The 25,243-nt window shown below is 45.0% G+C and overlaps 1 protein-coding gene, 1 non-coding gene and 1 pseudogene across 4 annotated transcripts in view; 2 read left to right on the top strand and 1 right to left on the bottom strand.

The window, feature by feature from the left end:
• Positions 1–5,575: 5,575 nt before the first annotated feature.
• Positions 5,576–6,325, top strand: LOC128585237 (ran-specific GTPase-activating protein-like; annotated as a pseudogene).
• Positions 6,326–18,327: 12,002 nt separating this feature from the next.
• On the bottom strand, positions 18,328–18,433 carry LOC128592688 (U6 spliceosomal RNA). The gene has a single exon (XR_008381974.1). It is a non-coding gene; the product is annotated as a U6 spliceosomal RNA (small nuclear RNA).
• A 2,128-nt stretch (positions 18,434–20,561) lies between these two features.
• GPBP1 (GC-rich promoter binding protein 1) overlaps positions 20,562–25,243 on the top strand; it is an 81,496-nt gene continuing 76,814 nt past the window's right edge. For 2 of the 3 annotated variants that reach the window (XM_053590292.1, XM_053590290.1), the window contains exons 1-2: positions 20,694–20,964; positions 22,180–23,145. The gene's annotated coding sequence lies outside the window, so the exon portion shown is untranslated. Of the gene's footprint in view, positions 20,668–20,693; positions 20,965–22,179; positions 23,146–25,243 lie in introns of those variants that run through there. The other variant, XM_053590291.1, reaches the window with a different exon arrangement.

Here is a 25,243-nt window from a genome sequence, read left to right as displayed (position 1 = left end):
GGCGGGTTCCTGTAGTCCCAGCTACTTGGGAGGCTGAGGCAAGAGAATCACTAAGCCCAAGAGTTTGAGGTTGCTGTGAGCTGTGATGCCACGGCACTCTACCCAGTGCGACTCTCTCTCTCTCTCAAAAAAGTTAAATACAATGTAAATGTCGATTGATATGGGACCAGTTGTTTAAATAAATCATGACACAACTGTACTAGGAATAGTAGGTAGCCATTACAGGTAATAATGTAGATTTACAATGATTGACCTGAAAAGGTGGTAACAATATAAAAAAATACTAATTATTAGACTGTAATCTCAATTTTATAAGATATTATCCATCTACGGGGGGAGGGGGAAGGAAAAGCATAGAGAGGAAAGGAGGGAGAGGGGTGGGGCCTTGGTGTGTGCCACACCTTCTGGGGGCAAGACACGATTGCAAGAGGGACTTTACGTAACAAATGCAATCAGTGTAACCTGGCTTATTGTACCCTCAATGAATCCTCAACAATAAAAAAAAAAAAAAGATATTATCCATCTAGACAAGGATTTCTCAACCTTATGCTATTGACAGTTTGGGCCAGATAATTCTTTGCTGTACTGAACATTATAGGATATTTAGTAGCATCACCATTACCTACATATCTGTACAAACCAAATATCTCACATTACCAAATTTCTCTGGAGGTGAAACCCAATTCGAAATCACTCTTCTAGATGCATATAGATAATCAGTTGCTTTAGCTATCATTGTAATAACGACACGTTCCAGCTCCCAGGCTTAACTTTTTCAATTCATCCTCAAATTTATTTCCAGAATAATTTTTTTTTTTTTGGAGACAGAATCTCACTGTGTCACCCTTGGTAGAGTAGTATGGCATCACAGCTCACAGCAACCTCAAACTCTTGGGCTCATGCGATTCTCTTGCCTCAGCCTCCCAAGTAGCTGGGACTACAGTCATCCGCCACAACACCCAGATATTTTTTGGTTGCAGTTGTCATTGTTGTTTGGCCTGGCCGGGCTCGAACCCCCACCTTTGGTGTGTGTGGCTGGTGCCCTACTCAGTGAGCCACGGATGCCGAACTAATTTCCAGAATTTTTTTTTTTCTGTAGAGACAGAGTTTCACTTTATTGCCCTCGGTAGAGTGCCGTGGCATCACACAGCTCACAGCAACCTCCAACTCCTGGGCTTAGGTGATTCTCCTGCCTCAGCCTCCCGAGTAGCTGGGACTACAGGCGCCTGCCACAACGCCCGGCTATTTTTTTGTTGCAGTTTGGCCGGGGCTGAGTTTGAACCCGCCACCCTCGGCATATGGGGCCGGCGCCCTACTCACTGAGCCACAGGCGCCGCCTTCCAGAATATTTTTTATTAAAAGTAAATCTGGTTCGAAACTGCCAGCCTCGGTGTATGTGGCTGGCGCACGAGCTGCTGAGCTTCAGGTGCCAAGCCGTCTTTTTCTGTTTAATTTAACCAAAAACTCCTTCTATAAAAAAAGTCAAATTACTGGGCGGCGCCTGTGGCTCAGTGAGTAGGGCGCCGGCCCCATATGCCGAGGGTGGCGGTTTCAAGTCCAGCCCCGGCCAAACTGCAACAAAAAAATAGCTGGACGTTGTGGTGGGCGCCTGTAGTCCCAGCTACTCGGGAGGCTGAGGCAAGAGAATCACGTAAGGCCAAGAGCTGGAGGTTGCTGTAAGCTGTGTGACGCCACAGCACTCTACCAAGGGCAGTAAAGTGAGACTCTGTCTCTACAAAAAAAAAGTCAAATTACTTTGAATAGCATAAAGATTCGTTAAGATCAGGTGATGCCTGTGGCTCATTGGAGTAGGGCGCTGGCCCCATATGTCAGATGTGGCGGGTTCAAACCCAGCCCAAGCCAAAAAAAAAAAAAGATTCCTTAAAATCAGCACCTCATCCACTCTGTTTTCTTTTTTTTTATTTTTATTTTATTTATTTATTTATTTTTTTGTAGAGACAGAGTCTCACTTTACCGCCCTTGGTAGAGTGCCGTGGCGTCACACGGCTCACAGCAACCTCTAACTCTTGGGCTTACGCGATTCTCTTGCCTCAGCCTCCCGAGCAGCTGGGACTACAGGCGCCCGCCACAACGCCCGGCTATTTTTTGTTGCAGTTTGGCCGGGGCTGGGTTTGAACCCACCACCCTCGGCATATGGGGCCGGCGCCCTACTCACTGAGCCACAGGTGCCGCCCACGCCCGGCTATTTTTTTGTTGCAGTTCAGCCGGGGCCGGGCTTGAACCCGCCACCCTCGGTATATGGGGCCGGTGCCTTACCAACTGAGCCACAGGTGCCGCCCTCTGTTTTCTTTCTTATCTTTTCTTAACCACGATCTATTTTGTAAACTATTACTGATTGTGTCTCTCTTCTGTTCTTTTTCTCTTTTCTTTTTTTTTTTTGAGACAGAGTCTCACTTTGTCACCTTCCATAGAGGCGCCTGTGGCTCAAAGGAGTAGGGCGCAGGCCCCATATGCTGGAGGTGGCAGGTTCAAACCCAGCCCCGGCCAAAAACTGCAAAAAAAAAGGAATTTCATTCGGCTGATTTACATAGATGTTTGTCACTGACCCATGTTCCTGAGCTATGAATATGAGTGATAAACTATTAATAAATAAAAAAAAAAAAAAGAAAGCCTTCTCGTTAGCTGGGTGCCTGTAGTCCTAGCTATTTGGGAGGCTGAGGCAAGAAAATCGCTTAAGCCCAAGAGTTTGAGGTTGCTGTGAGCTGTGACGCCACAGCACTGTACCTAGGGTGACGTAGTAGTGAGACTATGTCTCAAAAAAAAGAAAAAAGAAAAAGAGCCTTCTTGTGATCCTCTGCAAAAGAGATAAGGGAAATGAGACTCCAGGAAGAGATAGACGCTAAGAAGATACAGCAGGAATCAGGTGAAAGATAACGGCTGGGACTTCCCTGGCTGCCTTTCTGTTTCTCCTACATACCATGGGTCTCCCTGCTGAAGGTCATCACAAATACTGTTTCTTTTGCCTGGAACACATGTCCTCTCCCACTTTCTGCCACTGATTCTTGTAAGCTTTTAAGTCTCAGCTTAAATGTCACCTCCATAGGAGGCTTTTCTGACCTACTCCCCCTCTACTCTGCCTCACAGCACTGATTTTTTTTTTTTTTTTTGTTTGTTTGTTTTTGGCAGGGGCTGGGTTTGAACCTGCCACCTCTGGCATATGGGACCGGCACCCTACTCCTTGAGCCACAGGCGCTGCCCAATTTTTTTTTTTTTTTTTGGTCAGGGCAGGTTTGAACCCAGCTCCTCCAGTATATGGGGCCGGGGTCCTACTTCTTGAGCCACAGGCGCCACCCAAGTAGTGATCTTAAATATAAATTAAACGGTCACTTGGATTTATGGGTTTTTATTTTTGTGGGGCTTTTTTAGAGACAGAGTCTCACTTCGTCGCCCTTGGTAGAGTGCTGTGGCATCACAGCTCACAGCAACCTCCAGCAGCTCTTGGGCTCAGGCGATTCTCAGGCCTCAGCCTCCAGAGTAGCTGGGAATGCAGGAGTCCACCACAATACCCAGCTACTTTTTTTGTTGCAGTTTGGCCGGGGCCAGGTTTGAAACTGCCACGCTCAGTATATGGGACCGGCACCCTACTCACTGAGGCATAGGCACTGCCCTGGATTTTTGGTTTTCAAAGAGCCTTCTAGGCAGTCCGTGTGTACCTCAGACAGCAAGGACGAATTGAGGTTGGCAAACCCATCAAGGACAGTAATTACCATGGCTTCCAGTGCTTTGGCCAAACCTCAGATGCGTGGCCTCTTGGCCAGGTACCTGCGGATTCATATTGTTGGAGCATTTGTTGTATCCCTGGGGATTGCAGCTTTCTATAAGTTTGCTGTGGCTGAACCAAGAAAGAAGACATATGCAGATTTCTACATAAATTATGATTCTATGAAAGATTTGGAGAACATGAGGAAGGCTGGTGTCTTTCAGAGCGTAAAGTGATTTTGAAATATAAAGAGTTTTTTTGAGACAGAGTCTCATTATTTTGCCCTCAGTAGAGTGCTGTGGCATCACTCTCTCAGCAACCTCAAACTACTGGGCTTAAGTGATTCTCTTGCCTCAGCCTTCCAAGTAGTTGGGACTATAGGCACCCGTCACAATGCCCAGCGATTTTTTTTTTTTTTTTTTACAGACAGAATTTACTTTGTCGCCCTCGGTAGAGTGATATGGCACCACAGCTCACAGCAACCTCCAGCTCTTGGGCTTAGGCGATTCTGTTGCTTCAGCCTCCCAAATAGCTTGGACTACAGGCACTTGCCACAACGCCCAGCTATTCTTTTGTTGCAGTTTGGCTGGGGCTGGGTTCGAACCCGCCTTGGTATATGGGGCTGGCACCCTACTCACTGAGCCACAGGTGCCGCCACCCATGTTTTCTATTTTTGCTAGAGATGAGAGTCTCACTCTTGCTCAGGCTTATCTTGAACTCCTGAGCTCAAGCAATCCACACACCTTGGCATCCCACAGTGCTAGGATTATAGGTGTGAGCCACCCTGCCCTGCCAAGATTTATGTCTTAACCTGTGAACAAAATAGATACTGTGTGAGTTTCATCCTTCAGGCTGTAAGAATTTGGAGGTGGGACCTGTATCTTCATTACTTCTATATCCTCAACAGATAGCATAGCAACAGCATCTATTATTATTATTATTATTTTTTTTTTTTTAGAGACAGAGTCTCACTTTATCACCCTTGGTAGAGTGCTGGTGCGTCACAGCTCACAGCAACCTCCAACTCCTGGGCTTAGGCAATTCTCTTGCCTCAACCTCCAGAGTAGCTGGGACTACAGGCACCTGCCACAATGCCCAGCTATTTTTTTGTTGCAGTTTGGTCGGAGCTGGGTTTGAACCCACCACCCTCTGTATATGGGGCAGGCACCCTACTCACTGAGCCACAGGTGCCGCCCAGCAATAGCATGTAATATAAAATAAATCTGAGTTGAAAACAATTTTTTTTAAATTCTGAGTTTAGCGGAGCCTGCGATGACCAAGCCAGCCCAGCCGCCACCGCCGCGCCCCCATGGCGGCCACCAAGATGTCACCTGTATTTTACAGATGAGGAAACGGGCAGTTTCTCCCAGGCCACTCTGCATGTGGTGGCCAAGTTTCTGGAGCCCCTGCCAGTCTCTGCACAGCTTTGATGGATGTTTGTGAACGATACTCATGAGGACTACGATACCTCCGCTGAGAACGCAGATGAGTCCAACCATGACCCACAGTTTGAGCCAATAGTTTCTCTTCTTGAGCAAGAAATTAAAACGCTGTAAGAAGATGAAGAAGAGCTTTTTAAAATGCGTGCAAAGCTGGGCGGCACCTGTGGCTCAGTGAGTAGGGCGCCGGCCCCATATACCGAGGGTGGCGGGTTCAAACCCAGCCCCGGCCAAACTGCAACAAAAAATAGCGGGCGTTGTGGCGGGCGCCTGTAGTCCCAGCTGCTCGGGAGGCTGAGGCAAGAGAATCGAGTAAGCCTAAGAGTTAGAGGTTGCTGTGAGCTGTGTAACGCCACGGCACTCTACCCGAGGGCGGTACAGTGAGACTCTGTCTCTACAAAAAAAAAAAAAAAAAATGCGTGCAAAGCTATTCCGATTTGCTTCTGAGAACTATCTTCCAGAATGGAAGGAATGAGGCACTGGTGACGTCAAGCTCCTTAAGCACAAGGAGAAAGGGAGGAGAAAGGGACCATCTGCTTTTGCATAAGGAGGGACAAAACCCTGAAGATCTGCGCCAACCACTACATCACACCGATGATGGAGCTGAAGCCCAGTGCGGGCAGTGACCGTGCCTGGGTCTGGAACACCCACGCCGACTTCGCTGATGAGTGTCCCAAGCCGGAGCTGTTGGCCATCCGCTTCCTAAATACTGAAAATGCACAGAATTCAAAACAAAGTTTGAAGAATGCAGGAAAGAGATGGAAGAGAGAGAAAAGAAAGCAGGATCAGGTAAAAACGATAATGCTGAAAAAGGAGATGAAAAGCTAGAAGCTCTTTCAGTGAAGGAGACCAAGGAGGAAGCTGAGGAGAAGCAATAAACCCTCTTATTTCCATTTCCTTTCTTTTTTCTTTCTAAAATTTTGCTCTGCCCCTCCTTTTCGGTATTTTTATTCTGTTTTGTTTTTACAAGGGACTTTATATAAAGAACTGAATTCCAACATTAAGGTTGGAGTTTTTTTCTAAGTTTTTGTCCTATTGAAGACAACTTCAGAAAATCCATTCCCCAGTCATGAAAATGTACTGTGCTAACTTTTTTTTCCATAGTGGAAACACTTATTTATAGTCATCAAAAATAGCAAAACAAAAAACCCATTTGGAACCTGAAAAAAAAAAAATCTGAGTTTAACTGAGCTAGGACTCAAACCCAGGTCTAACTCCAAAGCTCACACTCTTTGTGCTACTACATGGATTCCAGATTAATCTGAGTCTATTAAAGTAAAAATAGTAACATTATTAAGGCAAATGGCAGAACAGATCACATCTAACTAGGATCTGGTTCATCATAAGTGATCAATAAGTAATGTCATTTTTTTTTTTTTTTTTGCAGTTTATGGCCGGGGCTGGGTTTGAACCCACCACCTCTGGCATATGGGGCCGGCACCCTACTATTTTGAGCCACAGCACTGCCCGAGTAATGTCATTTTCACTATATCTCCCTGTTAAAACTATATCCTTAGCTCAATGATTCACCTACTTGCATATTATCATACTTTTTCCACCACTGCCCTCTGCTCCCTTTCCAAACATACTCTGTAAATTCAGAAATGTTAGCTGGGTGCGGTGGCTCATGCCTGTAATCCTAGCACTTGGGAGTCTGAGGCGGGTGCATTGCCTGAGCTCGAAGGATCGAGACCAGCCTGAGCCAGAGTGAGACCCCCCCCAAAAAAAATAAGTAAATAGCTGGGCGCTGTGGCAGGTGCCTATAGTCCTGGCTACCTGGGAGGCTAAAGCAAGAGAATAACTTGAACCCAAAAGTTTGAGGTTGCTGTGAGCTAAGATGCCAGGGCACTCTACCAAGGGTGACCAAGTGAGACTGTGTCTCAAAAAAAAAAAAAAAAAAAAAATCAGAAATGTTAATTACCACATAGTTTATAAGAAAAATAGTAGATACAACCTAAATGTCCTTCCATAAGGCACTAATTAAATAAGGTAAATTCTCCCAATAGACGATTATACAATTTTTTTTTTTTTTTTTTTGTAGAGACAGAAGAGTCTCATTTTATCACCCTCAATAGAGTGCTATGGCGTCACACAGCTCACAGCAACCTCCAACTTCTGTGCTTAGGCAATTCTCTTGCCTCAGCCTCCCCAGTAGCTGGGACTACAGGTGCCTGCCACAACACCTGGCTATTTTTTTGTTGCAGTTTGGTTGGGGCCAGGTTTGAACCCACCCCCCTCAGTATATGGGGTCAGCACCCTACTCACTGGGCCACAGGCACCACCGATTATATAATTTTTAAAAATAATAAGTTGCCAGGCATAGTTGCCTGTTCCTGTAATCCCAGCTACTCAGGGATGTGAGGTAAGAGTTCAAGGTAAGCCTCGGCATAGGCGGGCGTTGTAGTAGGCGCCTGTAGTCCCAGCTACTTGGGAGGCTGAGGCAAAAGAATAGCCTAAGCCCAAGAGCTGGAGGTTGCTGTGAGCTGTGACGCTACAGCACTCTATTGAGGGTGACAAAGTGAGACTCTGTCTCTAAAAAAAAAAAAGGTAAGCCTAGGCAACACAGCAAGATCCTTGTCTCTACAAAAAAATAATAAAATTAGCCAAGCATGAGTGTGTTCACCTGCAGTCCCAGCTACTAGGGAGACTGAGCAGGGAGGATTGCTAAAGCCCAGGAGTTCAAGGCTGCAGTAAGCTATAATAGTGCCAGTGCAGTCCACCCTGGGTGACAGATCAAGAGCCATTGTGAAACAACAACAAAAAACAAATTAAAAAGCGTCTGAGCGGTGCCCGTGGCTCAGTGAGTAGGGTGCCAGCCCCATATATCGAGGGTGGCAGGTTTGAACTCAGCCTGGCCAAACTGCAACAACAAAAAAGAAAGCCAGGCATTGTGGCGGGCACCTGTAGTCCCAGCTACTCAGGAGGCTGAGGCAAGAGAATTGCATAAGCCCAAGAGTTGGAGGTTGCTGTGAGTTGTGACAGCACAGCACTCTACTGAGCACAACAAAGTGAGACTCTGTCTCTTAAAAAAAAATTAAAGAGTGTCAAGTTATGGGCAGCGCCTGTGGCTCAAAGGAGTAAGGCACCAGCTCCATATGCCGAAAGTGGCGGGTTCAAGCCCAGCCCTGGCCAAAAACTGCAAAAAAAAAAAAAAAGTGTCAAGTTATTTATGCTATACTATCAAGTTTAAACAATAAATTGCAAAATGTTATATATATTTATAATCCAATTTTAGTAAAATATATGTGTAAGTATGCATAGGAAAAAACTAGAAAAATCACAACAAATTATAACAAATTACTCATAAAGTTTAATTTTTCTTTTTTTTGAGACAGAGTCTTACTTTGTCATCTTCGGTAAAGTGCCGTAGCGTCACAGCTCACAGCAACCTCAAACTCTTGGACTTAAGCGATTCTCTTGCCTCAGCCTCCCGAGTAGCTGGGCCTACTTTTTGAGACAAGGGTCTCGCTCTTGCTCAGGCTGGTCTTGAACCTGTGAGCTCAGGCAATCCACCCATCTCGGCCTCCCAAGTGCTGGGATTACAGGTGTGAGCCACTGTACCTGGCATATTTTTCTTTATTTGAGACAGAGTCTCACTATGTCGCCTTTGGTAGAGTGCTGTGGCATCCCAGCTCACAGCAATCTTAAACTCTTGGGCTTAAGCAATTCTCTTGCCTTATCCTCCCAAGTAGCTGGGACTACAGGCAACTGCCACAACGCCTGGCTATTTTTTTGTTGTAGCTGTCATTGTTGTTTAGCAGGCCTGGGCTGGGTTTGAACCCACCAGCTTCAGTGTATATGGCTGGTGCCCTAGGCACTGAGCTACAGGCACTGAGCCTAAGTGACTTCTCAAATCATAAAATGTTATCATATTAATTCTATAAATGTTAACAAAAGCTGGTTAGAGTGAAGACAGCTTCTGGTCTCACGAAAGTTGAATTGATAAGATTACTCTAATTCTGAAGCTTGAAGACTCAATACTAGGTACCAAAATGAGAACCTTTTGGTTTTGCTTCCCTTATTTCCTTTGATTGGCTTTTGATCACATCCCTGTATATCCCTACATGCTCATTAGCCAATTAGGCCTAATATTATGAGAGGTATTAACTTACTTAAATAGAAAGGATGGGAGGGTTGGCAATTACTTGCATTGAGAAGCAATTGATTCAATAAAGTTTCTAAAGGATATGATTAATTTCCTTTCCTAAAATGCATACTCAGAGTTATAAGTGGAGGATGCCAACCAAAAATGAACTTGGAAACCTAGTAAGATAAACACTAGGGACAGTCTACATCTTGCCTTTATTTTTCCCTTTCCAAACAATCACTCATTGGCCATACCTCCCCATTCTTTCCACTCCAGATGCTAGTGAGACTGAAAACAGGATTTGGGGTTTGCAGTTTATTTTGCAAATATTAATAAACTTATAGAAAATACACCTAAGCACTTGTCTCACATGTTTATTGTATAAAGATAGAATCAGGAGGCAGCAAGGTGATCCAGCTCTGGACTTGCTTTCTTTTTGGTTCTTGGCCAGGGCTGGGTTTGAACCCGCTACCTCTGGCATATGGGACCAGTGCCCTACTCCTTAAGCCACAGGCGCCACCCTGGACTTGCTTTCTACTTGTGTAATCCAGAATTTTATAAGGTGCAGGGGGTGTGGGTGTGGTAGGTGGGGTCAATTATGCCCCAGGGAGGCTGTGGGGGAGGAGGCGCACGGGGGAGGGGCAGACGTGGCTCACTCCTATAATCCTAGCGCTCTGGGAGGCTGAGGCAGGTGGATAGCTTGAACTCACGAGTTGGAGACCAGCCTGGGCAAAAGGGAGACCCCCATCTCTACTAAAAATAGAAAAACTGATGCAAGAGGATCACTTGAGCCCATGAGTCAGAGGTTACTGTGAGCTATGATGCCATGATACTCTACTGAGGGTAACAAAATGAGTCTGTCTCAAAAATTAAAAAAAAAAAAAAAAATTGAAATACAAGAATAAATCTTTTTGGCTCAGCACCCATAGCTCAGTGAGTAGGGAGCTGGCCACATACACTGAGGCTGGCAGGTTCGAGCCCGGCCTGGGCCTGCTAAACAACAATGATAACTGCAACCAAAAATAGCCAGGCATTGTGTTGGGCACTGTAATCCCAGCTGCTCAGGAGGGTGAGGCAGGAGAGTCGCTTGAGCCCAGGACTTTGAGGTTTCTGTGACGTGTGATGCCACAGCACTCTACCGAGGGTGACATAATGAAACCCTGTCTCAAAACAAACAAACAAAAAAATCTTTTAAAACACTACAGAATGTATTCTTCACTTTACCTGCAATAATTACATATTCGCATTCCTGCTGTAGGTTTAAAATCATAAATGCCATGCACAGAGACAATATTTTGGAAGTCACACATTGGAGAGAATATTTAAACATTTTTGCTGCTAACTGGGATCATGGAAAGGGTACTTGCATACCTCCCAGCACAGAGGGACAAGAAGCAGAGTTGAGAGTGCCAATTACAGAAACCAGGCCCTGCAGAACTGGTGTAATGAAGAATATTTGTCAACCCAGGCAGGTGGTCAATTCTCCAGCAATTAATCCTATATGTAATTTAAAAACTCATCAAGGCTTGGCACCAGTGGCTCAAGTCGCTAAGGCGCCACCACATACACCTGAACTGGCAGGTTCGAATCCAGCCCGGGTCCACCAAACAACAATGATGGCTGTAACGAAAAAATAGCTGAGCGTTGTGGTGGGTGCCTGTAGTCCCAGCTACTTGGGAGGCAGAGGCAGGAGAATTGCTTGAGCCCAGGAGTAGGAGTTTGCTGTGAGCTGTGATGGCACAGCACTCTACACAAGGTGACTGCTTGAGGCTCTGTCTCAAAAAAAAATTCAAAAAATAAATAAATAAATAAAAACTCATAAAAAGGAAGAAAATGTTCCTTTTGAAATATTTAAATATGGTGTATTTTAATGGATTAAATTGGGAAATAAAAAACTGTTAGGCTCAAGTGAATCTCTTGCCTCAGTCTACCAACTATCTGACACTAAAGACACCCAGCCACAATGCCCAGTTATTTTAGAGATGAGGTCTTGCTCTGGCTCTGGCTGGTCTTGAACCCATGAGCTCACAGGCAATCCACTGGCCTCGGCCTCCCAAGTGCTAGGATTACAGACATGAGCCACCGTGCCTAGCAACTTTTTATCTTTTTTTCTTTTTTGGTAGAGACAGAGTCTCACTTTATGGCCCTCGGTAGAGTGCTGTGGCATCACACAGCTCACAGCAACCTCCAACTCCTGGGCTTAAGCGATTCTCTTGCCTCAGCCTCCCGAGTAGCTGGGACTACAGGCGCCCGCCACAATGCCCAGCTATTTTTTGGTTGCAGTTCAGCCAGGGTTGGGTTTGAACCCGCCACCCTTGGTATATGGGGCCGGCGCCTTACTGACTGAGCCACAGGCGCCGCCCCGCAACTTTTTCTCTTTTTGAGACAGAGTGTTACTATGTCACCCTCTTACTATGTCAGTAGAGTCCTGTGGTGTCACAGCTCACAGCAACCTCAAACTCTTGAGCTTAAGTGATTCTCTTGTCTCAGCCTCCCAAGTAGCTGGGACTACAAGGGCCCACCACAATGCCCGGCTACTTTTTGTTGTAGTTGTCATTGTTATTTAGCTGGCCTGGGCTGAGTTTGAACCCCTCACCCTTGGTGTATGTGGCTGGTGGCATTAACTACTGTGCTACAGGTGGTGAGCCAACAAGTTTTTTTCCCCACTACTATACTAATGAGGATAAATTGAGCAAACTTTATTTATTTATTTATTTATTGTGAGACAAGAGTCTCACTTTGTCATCCTTGCTAGAATGCTGTGGTGTCATAGCTCACAGCAACCTTAAGTTCTTGGGCTCAAGTGATCCACTTGCCTCACTCTCCCAAGTAGCTGGGACTACAGGTGCTGTCTACAACACCCGGTTAATTTTAGAGACGGGAGTCTCACTCTTGCTCAGGCTGGTCTCTAACTCCTGTACTCAAGCAATCCTCCCACCTCTGCCTCCCAGAGTGCTGGGATTATAGGCATGGGCCACCGCTGCCTTTCCCCTGGCCCTGAAACACAAGGATCAACACAGATGAACACAACATTGTGAAACTTGCCAGAAGAGAGAAACGGTGTCAAATATTTTTGATCATACCAAGAAAAAAGGCTCTGTGAGTTTCTGATGTTTTCCAAGATACTTGAATCTCACCTAAGACTGTGAACAGCCAAAACACAATAGCAGGACCACAACTGGTAGTAAACACAGACTAAAACGAAATTTTGGTACCTCAGCCACTCAGAGACTTGTTAGCGGTGCTGGAGCATGGGTACAGCAGCTGGTGGGTTCTGGATGCTTGGATCATCCAGCCAGCAACAATAAAAGATCAGCAATATTGTGATTACCATGAGCCTCAATAAATACTCAATGAAACCCCATTTATTGAGGCCTACTATGGGCTAAGCATTTTTTTTTTTTTTTTTTTTTGTGGTTTTTGGCCGAGGCTGGGTTTGAACCCACCACCTCCAGCATATGGGACTGGCACCCTATCCCTCTGAGCCACAGGCGCCGCCCTGGGCTGAACATTTGTTTAGAGCAGGAGATGCATAGAACAGTACCCCTGAATAGGTTCTCACTTTATGGAAAAGGGGATAAAAAGAACAAATAGATAAAACAGTGATAAAAGTGGCGGCGCCTGTGGCTCAGTCGGTAAGGCGCAGGCCCCATATGCCGAGGGTGGCGGGTTTGAACCCGGCCCCGGACAAACTGCAACCAAAAAATAGCCGGGCGTTGTGGCGGGCGCCTGTAGTCCCAGCTGCTCGGGAGGCTGAGGCAAGAGAATCGCTTAAGCCCAGGAGTTGGAGGTTGCTGTGAGCTGTGTGAAGACATGGCACTCTACCGAGGGCCATAAAGTGAGACTCTGTCTCTACAAAAAAAAAAAAAAAAAAAAAAAACAGTGATAAAAGTGAGATTAAATCTACATAAAGGTGTAGAGAAGGAAGTTTTGAGCTTTAGCTGCTAGTTATTTGAACAGGTCTCCTAGGGCTATAACAAATAAGAATGTGCAAAGTACAAAAGCAAGCAGAAGGCTCAGTGCCTGTGGCTCGAGCAGCTAAGGCACCAGACACAGACACCTGAGCTGGCGGGTTCTAATCCAGCCCGGGCTCGGCAAACAACAATGACAGCTGCAACCAAAAAATAGCTGGGCGGGCGTTGTGGTGGGTGCCTGTAGTCCCAGGTACTTGGGAGGCAGAGGCAGAAGAATTGCTGGAGCCTAGGAGTTGGAGGTTGCTGTGAGCTGTGACGCCATAGCACTCAGCTGTGACGCCATGGCACTCTACCCAGGGTGAGAGCTTGAGGCTCTGTCTCAAAAAAAAAAAAAGTGAGCAGAAGTGGCGGCGCCTGTGGCTCAGTGAGTGGGGCGCCGGCCCCATATACCAAGGGTGGTGGGGCCCCAGCCAAACTGCAACAAAAAATAGCTGGGCGTTGTGGCAGATCCTATAGTCTCAGCTGCTTGGGAGGCTGAGGCAAGAGAATCACTCTAAGCCCAAGAGTTAGAGGTTGCTGTGAGCCGTGTGATACCACGGCACTCTACCGAGGGTGGTACAGTGAGACTCTGTCTCTACAAAAAAAAAAAAAAAAAAAAAACAAAACAAAACAGGGGGCATCCTAAGAATTGCAGATAGCGTGCAGCTAACACAAAGACAAAAGGTGAGGTAATCATGCATTTAACAAATATTGGGGAGTTCATAATTTGTATGGCTCTTGTGTACATGTAATAGATTTGTTAGGTTTAAAAAAGAATCATTGGGATATTTACACTGTGGTGGAAACTACTAGTTGCTATGGACAAATATGAGTGAGACATGGTCACTGTTTTCAAGAATCTTTGAGTCCAGTGGTAGAGAAGTAAGCACAGGTTAAGAAATTAAGCAATTAGGCTTGGTGCCTGTGGCTCAAGCAGCTAAGGCGCCAGCCACATACATCTGAGCTGGCAGGTTCGAATCCAGCCCGGGCCCGCCAAACAACAATGATGGCTGAAACCAAAAAATAGCTGGGTGTTGTGGCAGGCGCCTGTAGTCTCAGCTACTTGGGAGGGAGAGGCAGGAGACTTGTTTGAGCTCAGTAGTTGGAGGTTGCTGTGAGCTGTGATCCACAGCACTCTACCCAGGGCGACAGCTTGAGGCTCTGTCTCCAAAAAAAAAAAAAAAATTAAGCAATTAAGGCCAGGTGCCAGGTGACTTACACCTATAATCCTAGCATTCTGGGAAGCTAAAGAGGAGGGATTGTTTAAGCTCACAAGTTCCAGACCAACCTGAGCAAGAGGGAGATCCCATTTCTATAAATAGAAAAACTAACTAGGCTCAGTGCCTGTGGCTCAAGTGGCTAAGGCACCAGCCACATACACCTAAGCTGGCAGGTTCGAATCCAGCCTGGGCCGCCAAACAACAATGATGGCTGCAACCAAAAAATAGCCAGGGAGGTGGTGGGTTCAAACCCAGCCCCAGCCAGAAACTGCAAAAAAAATAAATAAAGAAAAAAGAAAAAAAAAAACCCAAATAGCCTGACATTGTAGTGGGCACCTGTAGTCCCAGCTACTTGGGAGGCAGAGGCCAGAGAATCACTTGAGCCCAGGAGCTGGAGCTTGCTGTGAGCTGTGATGTCACAGCACTCTACATAGGGTGACAGCTTACGGCTCTGTCTCAAAAAAGAAAGAAAAACTAACTGGGTGTTGTGGCTGGCACCTATAGTCCCAGCTACTTGGGAGTCTGAAGCAGGAGGATCACTTGAGCCCAAAATCATGAGGTTGTTGTGAGCTATGATGACGCACACCATGATGCAGGGCAACAGAGTGGACTCCCTTTCAGGAAAAAAAGTGGGGGAGGCTCTGCATTGTGGCTCATGCCTGTAATCCTAGCACTTTGGGAGGCCGAGGGGGGGTGGATAGGTTGAGTTCAGGAGTTCAAGACTAGCCTGAGCAAACGTGGAACCCTGTCTCTACTAAAAATAGAAAAACTGTGGCAAGAGGATGGCTTGAGCCCAAGTTAGAGGTTGCTGTGAGCTATGACGCCACAGCATTCTACCCAGGGTGACAGCTTGAGACATCTCAAACAAAAGGCTGGGTGCAGTGACTCATGCCTGTAATACTAGCACTCTGGGAAGCCGAGGGGGGTGGATTGCCGGAGCTCATGAATTGGAGACCAGCCTGGGCCAGAACAAGACTCATCTCTAATAACAGTAGGGCGTTGTAGGGGATACCTGTAGTCCCAGCTACTGGGGAGGCTAAAGCAAGAGAATCTCATAAGCCACGAGTTTGAGGTTGCTATGAGCTATGATAAGCACTCTACCTGGGGCGACAAAGTGAGACTCTGTCTCAAAAAAATAAAAAAATAAAAAAATTAATTAGGCTTGGCGCCTGTGGCTTAAGCGGCTAAGGTGCCAGCCACATACACTTAAGCTGGAGGGTTAGAATCCAGCCTGGGCCCACCAAACAACAATGACAGCTGCAACCAAAAAATAGCTGGGCGTTGTGGCGGGCGCCTGTAGTCCCAGCTATTTGGGAGGCGGCACTCTATTCAGGGCGACAGCTTGAGGCTCTGTCTCAAAAAATAAATACATAAATAAATAAAATAAATTAAGCAATTATAATCTAGTGTAATAATGAGCAGCGCCTGTGGCTCAGTGAGTAGGGCACTGGCCCCATATACCGAGGGTGGCGGGTTCCAACCCGGGCCCGGCTAAACTGCAACAAAAAATAGCTGGGTGTTAAAAAAAAAAAAAAATAGCTGGGTGTTGTGGCAGGTGCCTGTAGTCCCAGCTACTTGGAGGCTGAGGCAAGAGAATCACCTAAGCCCAAGAGCTGGAGGTTGCTGTGAACTGTGATGCCACAGCACTCTACCGAGGGTGACAAAGTGAGACTTTGTCTCAAAAAAAAAAAAAAATCTAGTGTAATAATTATTTGGGGATGATAAGGAAGGCTTGGATATCTTTGGAGGACCAAGACAGAGGTAGACATTAGTAGATAATTATTTATAGAAGTAATGGGAACAAAGAAGAGAGATACCAGGTTTAGTTTTGAAGAATTCAAGAATGTTTCCTATACAAATATTTTATTCTGCTTCTCAATTGTTGCAGATCTTTGGACAATTAAGTTCTAAATATTAAATTATCATAAAATAGCACCTTCAAATAACATAACAGTGTATAAAGCAAAAAGTCCTGCTGACTTGATGAATATTAAAAAGTTATTCTTTTTAAACATACAGACTTCTCAAAAATCACAGTGGTGATCTTGGTATACATATTGTTCTGCCACACACTTTTATCTCATAAAGCATTGAACATGTCTGTTTGTATGTAGTGGTTTGCCCTGTTTTTTCGAACAAGGTATTGTATAGATGTACTTTTTGTTTTTCCTATTCTTTTCTTTTCAAACAGAGTCTCATTGTCACCCTGGGTAGAATGCCGTGATGTAATAGCTCACAGCAACTTCAAACTCTTGGGCTTAAGTGATTCTCTTGCCTCAGCCTCTAAAGTAGCTGGGTCTACAGGTGCCTGCCATATTGCCCAGCTATTTTTTTGTTGCAATTGTCATTTTCTTTAGCTGACCCTGGCCAAGTTCAAAACTGCCAGGCTTGGGGCATGTGACCAATGCTGTAACCACTGTGCTATGGGCACCAAGCCAGACAGTCTTGTTTTGTCACCTTTAGTAGACTGCGGTGGTGTCATAGCTCATAGCAACCTCACACTCTTGGGCTTAAGTGATTCTCTTGCCTCAGCCTCTAAAGTAGCTGGGTCTATAGGCGCCTGCCATATCGCCCAGCTATTGCTCTTTAGTTGACCCTGGCCGAGTTGAGTTAAAACTGCCAGGGTTGGGGGGGTGGGGGCATGTGACTAACGTTGTAACCACTGTGTTATCACCTTCAGTAGACTGCGGTGGCGTCATAGCTCAAAGTAACCTCTTGGGTTTAAGTGAGTCTCTCCGCTCAGCCTCCCAAGTAGCTGGGACTACAGGTTTCTAACACAACATCCTGCTATTTTTAGAGATGGGGGTCTCGCTCTTGCTCAGGCTGGTTGGAACTTTTGAGCTCAGGCAATCAACCTGCCTTGGCCTTCCAGAGGGCTAGGATTGCAGGCATGAGCCACCTCGCTGGACCTTCTTTTTTCTCTTTTTCTTTTTGAGACAGAGTCTCACTTTATTGCCCTCAGTAGAGTGCCAGTAGAGTGCTATGGCATCATAACTAACAGCAACCTCAAACTCTTGGGTTCAAGCAATCTCTCGCCTCAGCCTCCTGAGTAGCAGCCACTCCAGTGCCCCAATATTTTTCAAGCCGGGTCTAGATCTTGCTCAGGCTTGTCTGGAACCCCTGCATTCCACCGCATCAACCTCCCAGGGTGCCAGGATTACAGGTGTGAGACTGAGACTGGCTTTATTTTAAGTAGCTTTTTATTTTTATTTTATTTATTTACTTATTTTTAGAGACAAGAGTTTCACTTTATAGCCCTTGGTAGAGTGCTGTGAGGTCACAGCTCACAGCAACCTCTCACTCCTGGGCTTAGGCAATTCTCTTGCCTCAGCCTCCAGAATAGCTGGGACTACAGGCACCTGCCACAATACCTGGCTATTTTTTTTTACTGTTGTTGCAGTTGGGCCAGGACCCAGGTCGAACCTGCCACCCTGGGTACATGGGGCCGGCGCTCTACTCACTGACAGGCACCGCCTGGTATCTTATTTTAATGACTTAATTTTTTTTTTAGACAGAGCCTCAAGCTGTCTCCCTGGGTAGAGTGCAGTGGCATCAGAGCTCCCAGCAACCTCCACTCCTGGGCTCAAGTGATTCTCCTGCCTCAGCCTCTCAAGTAGCTGGGACCACAGGCACCCGCCACAAAGCCTGCTATTTTTTTTTTGGTTGCAGCCATCATTGTTGTTTGGTAGACCGGGCTGGATTCGAACCCGCCAGCTCAGGTGTATGTGGCTTAGCCACTTGAGCCACAGGCACCGAGCCAATGACTTTAACATTTTTATAAAAGTCAAATTATCTTTCAGAAAGCCTTAAAGAGTTTCATTCTTTGATATGGTTAATGCAAATAAACGCCAATTTCTTTTTTTTTAATAAATGCCAATTTCTTATATACTCATGTAAGTTTTGTTTTTTATATTTTTGTAAAATTTTTACATTAACTGTCATCCTTATCCGGGGCAATGCTAATCTTCTCTATATCATTCTAATTTTAGTATAAGTGCTGCAGAAGGGAGCATCTCATCTAAGTTTTTAGTCTTTTTAAATCTTTGCCAAATCGCTAGATAAAACGTTGCATACTACTTTTGGTTATATTTTTCATTTTTTCTGAATTTTGGTGAGGAGAAATATATTTTCATACAATTACTGATCCTCCTCTCCCAGTATATATTTATACATATGTGTAGCTTGTTCATGCCCTTTAATTTTTTTGAGCCATTGTGGTTGTCTTTTTCCTTAGTCATCTGTAAGCTAAGCACTCTTGATATGTATTTGTTACGTAAATCAAATATTTGATACTAAATTAAAAATATTAATCCACTTTTACGGGTACAATTGTTTTTCCATTTCACTGCTTGTTTTTCAACTTAATAGTGTGTTTTTTAATTATATGAAAGGCACAACTTGCGTGTGTTCAAACTACTGGGTTTTTCTTTTATTCTTTTTTTCCTTTGGTTTACATCACGCTTAGAAACAAAAGCATAAGCAGGTCTGCTCTCAATACATAAATTACTTCTACCGAAGCAACGTGGTGTGATAGACCAGAGTTGAATGTGGTACAAATTGCGGCATCGGGTTTCCATACTGCGTAACGGTAAACACATTAATCTGGGGCGGCGCCTGTGGCTCAGTGAGTAGGGCGCCGGCCCCATATGCCGAGGGTGGCGGGTTCAAACCCAGCCCTGGCCAAACTGCAACAAAAAAAAAAGCCGGGCGTTGTGGCGGGCGCCTGTAGTCCCAGCTGCTCGGGAGGCTGAGGCAGGAGAATCGCGGAAGCCCAAGAGTTAGAGGTTGCTGTGAGACGTGTGACGCCACGGCACTCTACCCGAGGGCGGTACAGTGAGACTCTGTCTCTACAAAAAAAAAAAAAACAAAACAAAAAAAACCCCACATTAATCTGTACCAGTTTCCTCATCTGCAAAAAAAAAAAAAAAAAAAAAAAAAGAGGAAAACACCACCCACCTCAGAGGTCCATACGGGGATTAAAATGCCTAACATAGGGTGTTCAGCAAGTGTTAATTAATTCCCTTTCCTTACCACCCAGCCGGGCATTATTAATTGCCAAAAATGGCCATCTCCCAAGACCAAAATAAAAAGGTTGGGAAGTGTAAATTTTGGTGAGTTTATATTCCAGCAGTCTTTCAGGGATCTTTTAGAAGCAGCTCACTAAACTACAAACCTCATGATGCACATAAACGAACCATAAAGTTTCTGAGTATGAAGTCCTTGCGGCTTGGGAGAGGGCGAAAGCCAAATACCTGTCCTTTTATTTTCCAGAGTTCCCCTTGTTAAGACACCCTCTCCCCACATTCCCTCTAAGCAAACGTGGTTGTCTTTCCCCTGGAATTCGGATTTCCCCGGTTTGAAAGTGAGTCTTCAGTTATAAGGAGAAAAGGTATCACAATTAGAGAAACAACTGGGCACTGACCATGACACTCTTAAAAAAAATCGTATGGGCTATGCAGAGTTCTGATACCTCTGTTGAAATGATCCATTTATCGGAGCTTTACTAGAGAGAAAAATGATCATTAGCAGGATTATACCTAGTAGTCATTTTTTGCCTTTTGAGAATCTGGGCCTTGTTCCCAGCGAGTCTCGCTTCCTCAGCCACCGGCCTCCCAAATACACGATTGAAGTCCGACACGCTCCGCATTTGCGCGCGCTCGCGGATCCACGGCTTCGTGGTGCCCAGTCACTCCCGCGCCAGCACGGCCGCCGCTCCGCCAGCTCAAGGCAGTGTACGGACGACGCGTCAGCTCCGATTCACCCGGGCTCCAGCGCGGTACTCGGCGAGAGGCGCGCGCCGCTGATCCTCCGAGCTTGGTGCCGGGGAAGACGTCGCAACGCGCGCCACCCGAGCTCGAGCGGCCGCCTCTAGCTCCCCGCGGCCCTACCATCTTCGGCTCTGGGGCGGCCCCGGGCGGGGGGAGGGGCGGAGGAGGGGCTCCTTCGGGAGCGGCGGGGAATTCCCCCTTTCACCGAACGTTCCCGATTGTTCACCATCCACACGTCAGCAGCAGGGGGTAATCCCCGACTCCAGCTGCTCCTGACGTCACCGCGCGGAGCCACCGCCCCTAGCGCGCCCCTGCTCCCGGGCCTCCTCGAAGCCCCGCCCCCAATCGTAACCACGCCCTCTTCCCTTCCTCCCGCCGCTCTACGTAGAGGGCGGAGCTTCTCTGACCGGGGCTTGAGCGGTTGCTTGGGCCAGAAGGTTCTCTGGTGGAGGCGCTCTTCCTGCTGCCCCGCCCAGTAGGTTCGTTCGCACCGCTTCTTCCACACCCTTTCTCCCTCCTTCTTTTCCTCGCCCCGCCTTCCCCTCCCCAGACTTCTCTTCAACCTCTCTATTTCTTTCCCCGCCTCGCCACCTTCCACGATCTCGCGAGACTTGGCCCAGAACATTGCGGATCGGGTCGGCGCCATTTTGGGACTGAGACTGGTTGTGGGGGAGGGAAAAGCGGCAAAAGGGGATTATTCAAAGTACCGAAAACCTCCTCCCGGGATCGAGCGCAGCGGCACCCCCAGGCCAGGGGCACCTCTGGTGGGGCAGAAGGTAACACCGTTCCCTGTGCTCCATGCCGGAGTCCGGGGAGAAGGGGGCTGCCCGTGTCGGCGTTGGGGTTGGAGGGGTCGGGAGCGGCGTTGGCGGCGCGAGGTGTGAGGCTGCCCGGGACTGGGGGTGCTGTGGGAAGCCAGGAGGAGAGAGGAGCGAGGTGCGGAGAGGCCCCTCTGGTATCCTCTCGGCGCGGTGGAGCGGAGGTGGCGGTTGTGGAAGGGGGTGGGTGGCTTAGCCTTGGCGTCTGGGGGGGGTGTTTGGTGTTTGGCGGAGGCTGGGAACGAGTCCGACGCCCTCCTCGCTCGCTCTTCCTCGGGCCTCTTGCACACGCCCGCCTCCTTTTGCATCACCTCTCAGAGGGCTGAGGGAGTTGAGGCCGAGTTGTGGCCTGAGGTGGTTTCCTCAGCAGCGCCCCTTCCCTTCCCGCCTCTCCCGGGTCCGTGCACTGGCGGTGGACTGGGGCGAGGGCTCCCCCGTCTCCCTGAGTCCTGAGGGGTCTCAGGGGTCCGGTTCTTCTTTGCGGAGAGCGCCTTTCTGTGGTTTATGATAAGGCCCGGTACTTTCCACCCCCTCAGTTTGGGGAGAAACCTGTTTTCTTAATTCAAGGAAATGGGAACCTACACCTTCTGTCTGCCCGCTGCCCTCAGAAGCGGGGAAGTCTCCTCTTCAGAAGAATTTAAGAAACCTTGCCCCGCTTTCTGTCCACCTTTCTGGCCTTAGTGGGAGAAATATGCCTCCCCTTTTAGACATTCTAATTTGGAGGGAGCATCTTTCTTTTGTATACTCTCCATTCTGTAAGTTACATTTACTAATGTTCCGATGGCAGCCCACCTGTCAGTTCTTTATCCTTTGGTCCATTGTTTAGAGAAGGTTTTTTGTAAGCTTGTGGGCCAATTTCATAATTTTAATATTTAAGAAGTATAAGAAGGTGCGCTTATATAATCCCTCAGTGTTGTGTTGTACCCCTTTCGCAGTTAAAATCAATATTTGCCCTCCATCATACCATCACCCACTGTTTTTCACTGCCATTGCTCGAAGTCCTTTCATTTTGTATACTTTTTGGGTGCTTGGGCAAAACCCTTTCCCAGACTTGTAGGATTATAACGATGTGAATTTCTCTTCAGAGGTTGACTCTTTGAAGTGCTGATTGATTTTTTAGTTCATCATTAAAACTCAGTGTGTAATTTACGTTTTTTTATATAACTTTTACAGGTGATTGAATTACTCAGATATGAAGATCATCTTCTAGGTTTTGTGTAAAAGGCCCGGATAATTTCAAGTGGCCATTTTGGAGTTACAATGTTTTTGGATAATTTTGCCCCAGAAGTTTATTAAAATTGGCAAGAGTCGTCTTTGAAGTGAATTGATAGTAGTGAACAATTGAACAAACTACTTAAAGGGAGACCCAGGCGTTTCTTCAGTATTTTTGATTCAAGCGGATTATATAACTGGTTAAAGTATTTCAGCTGGTGGTATTTTTTTTTTTTTGCCCCCTCCCTTCCCTGTTGTTGGTGTTCTTCAGCCAAAACTGTAAGATATGTTTGAGTTGTATACTGAATAGTTTCACCAGTTTCAAATGACTGTTTAAATATTGCTGAAGTTTCATGGCAGTTTATTTTTACCCTTATTAGCAGTTTTAGGAATTTTTGACCTCAGTCCTTTTCATGTCACAATGGGACAGCTTTTCTAAATGAATACATTGAAAGAATACAGAATTTTTTTCCTTTTATCTTTTATTTACATGGAAATTTAAGATGTTGCTGTTTCCCAGCAGCATGGTAGTATTGAGATAGCTATGTGTGTCTCTGTATGTCATGATATTTAGGAATGCTCTTCAGATGTGAAATTTTCTTTTTGTTTTTGCTTTTTGGCTCATAAATTGGATATTTCATCTGGAGTGGATAAGTACAACCGTGGCAAGTACATGGAATAACACAGAAGACTTCTTGATCTTAAATCCGAAGAACTTGGCTAATTCTGGATATAGCCATATGAAAACTTTAAAACAGAAGTATGGGTAGCTGACTTGAAGTAACTCTATGTCAAATAGTCATAGGTTAAGTATCTTCAGAGAACTTGCATATTATTTCAGAGGATACAAAATAAAAAAACAAACTGGAAAACATAAAGATTACAGAGAAAAAACCAACACCTTCCTGTGCAGTCCTCTTGGAATTTGTAAGTACTGTTATGGTGAGCAAATCAAATGTTCATTCGTAAACTGTAAGAGTTGGTTTATCCCATGTTATTCTTGGAAGCTTTTCTGTTTCTTGCAATAATATTGCTTGACTTCAGTTTCCTGGACAGCCTGAAAACAACTATTATGCATTGTTTTCATAGAAATGCAGAAAACAAGACTTAAGAATTTTTCAGATTCAAACAGTTCTAAGTTAAAAACTTTTGTACTTTTAAAGTAAAAAAACTAAATTCATATGCCCAGCATTTTAGGCCTTATGAATCCATAGAGTGGAAGAAAGGTGGGAAAAAACGAACAAATACTTCACATGTCTTGATAGTTTACATTCTGAGTGTGAGTTTAAAACTGCATTCTAATGCAGTTTAGTGTTCAGTTCAGAGTTATTTAGTTGTTTAAGACTGTAATATAGGCCTTGGTTTTTAATCAGATATTTCACAGAATAGCTGTCTTCAGATATAACTGTTCCTAACATTTTAAAATCCATTGTAGAAATTAACTTTTTGAAACAGCTTAAAGTGGTTTTGTGGTGCAACTTACTATGTTAACATTTTACTACCTAAAAGAAAAGTAACTACCAGGAACAGAAACAAAGAGGAGTTGAATAGGCTGATTAACTTAAGAAAATACTAAGTATTCCTTTTTTTTTTTTTATCCCAGGAAGGTTATGGTGGTTTAACTTTATAAAACAAGCTTTATATATTTTTTTGAAAATTATATATGATAAAGGTTTATTATCCGGAGCTTAGAAAGAATGTCTGCAAATAGAAAACCCAATAAAAAAATTGAGGATTTAAATAGTTTTTTTATTGGGGGAGGGGAGATTCGTTGAGGGTACAGGAACCTAGTTTGACTGCATTTGGTAGGTAAAAAACAAAACAAAACACTTTTTAAGAAAGAAGTTGTAAATATTAACTGCTGTAATTGAAGTTCCTTTTGACAAATGGGAGAATTAACTTTTAATATTTGCATTTTTCAGGATTGAATGGTGTTTTCAGTAACATTTTCAGTGAATGATAGGCATTCGGTAGTGTTTTTTAAAGAGATATGCTAGTACGGGAAAGGGTGGAAAATAGGAATTACCATGGATCATGAGATTAGAGAATGAAAAGTATTCATTATCTTGATTTTGTTGATGATTTCACAAGTGTATATGTATGTCAAAACTTAGTGTACATTTTACATATGTAAAGTTTGTCATGTATCCCACAGTAAGTGGTATAAAATTGAAATACACTAAAACTCATTTTTAAACTATTAATGAACACATCAATGTAACTAGAATTAGTAAGAATTTATTATGTTTAATTATCTTTCTGAGATAAAAGATTGTAATTTTTGAACACTTTACCAAGATGGCCTAATAACTTGTCATTTGCTCATTTATTTTGAAATAATTTTTTTGCGAAACTGTTGGATCTTGGTAGCTTACAGAGCTAAAGAGGTAGTAGGGTCTAAAAGAATATAGAAGTCGGGCGGCGCCTGTGGCTCAAAAGGGCGGCGCCTGTGGCTCAACGTGTAGGGCGGCGGTCCCATATGCCGGAGGTGGCGGGTTCAAGCCCAGCCCCGGCCAAAAAAAAAAAAAAAAAGAATATAGAAGTCTTCAGATACAGAATTTTCTGCTTTAAAATAGGAAATTTAGTTATTCTGCCATAGTCATTTAGGTTACATGTGTTTTCTCTGTTAGATCTTCACGTAGTAATTGTAATTGTGTTTCCGCCTTGATTTTTGAAATTGGTGAGAATTATCTACTTCCCCTTTAATTTGAGAGAACCTGTATTTTATGCATTCCTAGTGATTTTTTTAAGTTACCTGTTAGAGATTATGTATTATAAATGTGATTAAGAAATTGAACTGGAATCAGGTGACCTTTATAGAAAAGAACCATATGACACTTAATATTAGTGATTGCTTTCTTTTAAATTGTTTGTCATGATGCTATTACTCTAAGCAAGAGTAATAGGATAGTAATCAGGATAAAAATTATTCTTGAGATCAGAGTTTTTTTTTTTTTTTGGCCAGGGGTGGGTTTGAACCCACAACCTCCAGCATATGGGACTGGCGCACTACCCTTTGAGCCAC

Source organism: Nycticebus coucang, chromosome 1 (assembly GCF_027406575.1).
Source record: "Nycticebus coucang isolate mNycCou1 chromosome 1, mNycCou1.pri, whole genome shotgun sequence".
In the NCBI taxonomy this organism is placed as follows: domain Eukaryota; kingdom Metazoa; phylum Chordata; class Mammalia; order Primates; family Lorisidae; genus Nycticebus; species Nycticebus coucang.
The sequence above is the reverse complement of the archived record's forward strand: the minus strand, read 5'-3'. Positions and strand labels throughout refer to the sequence as shown.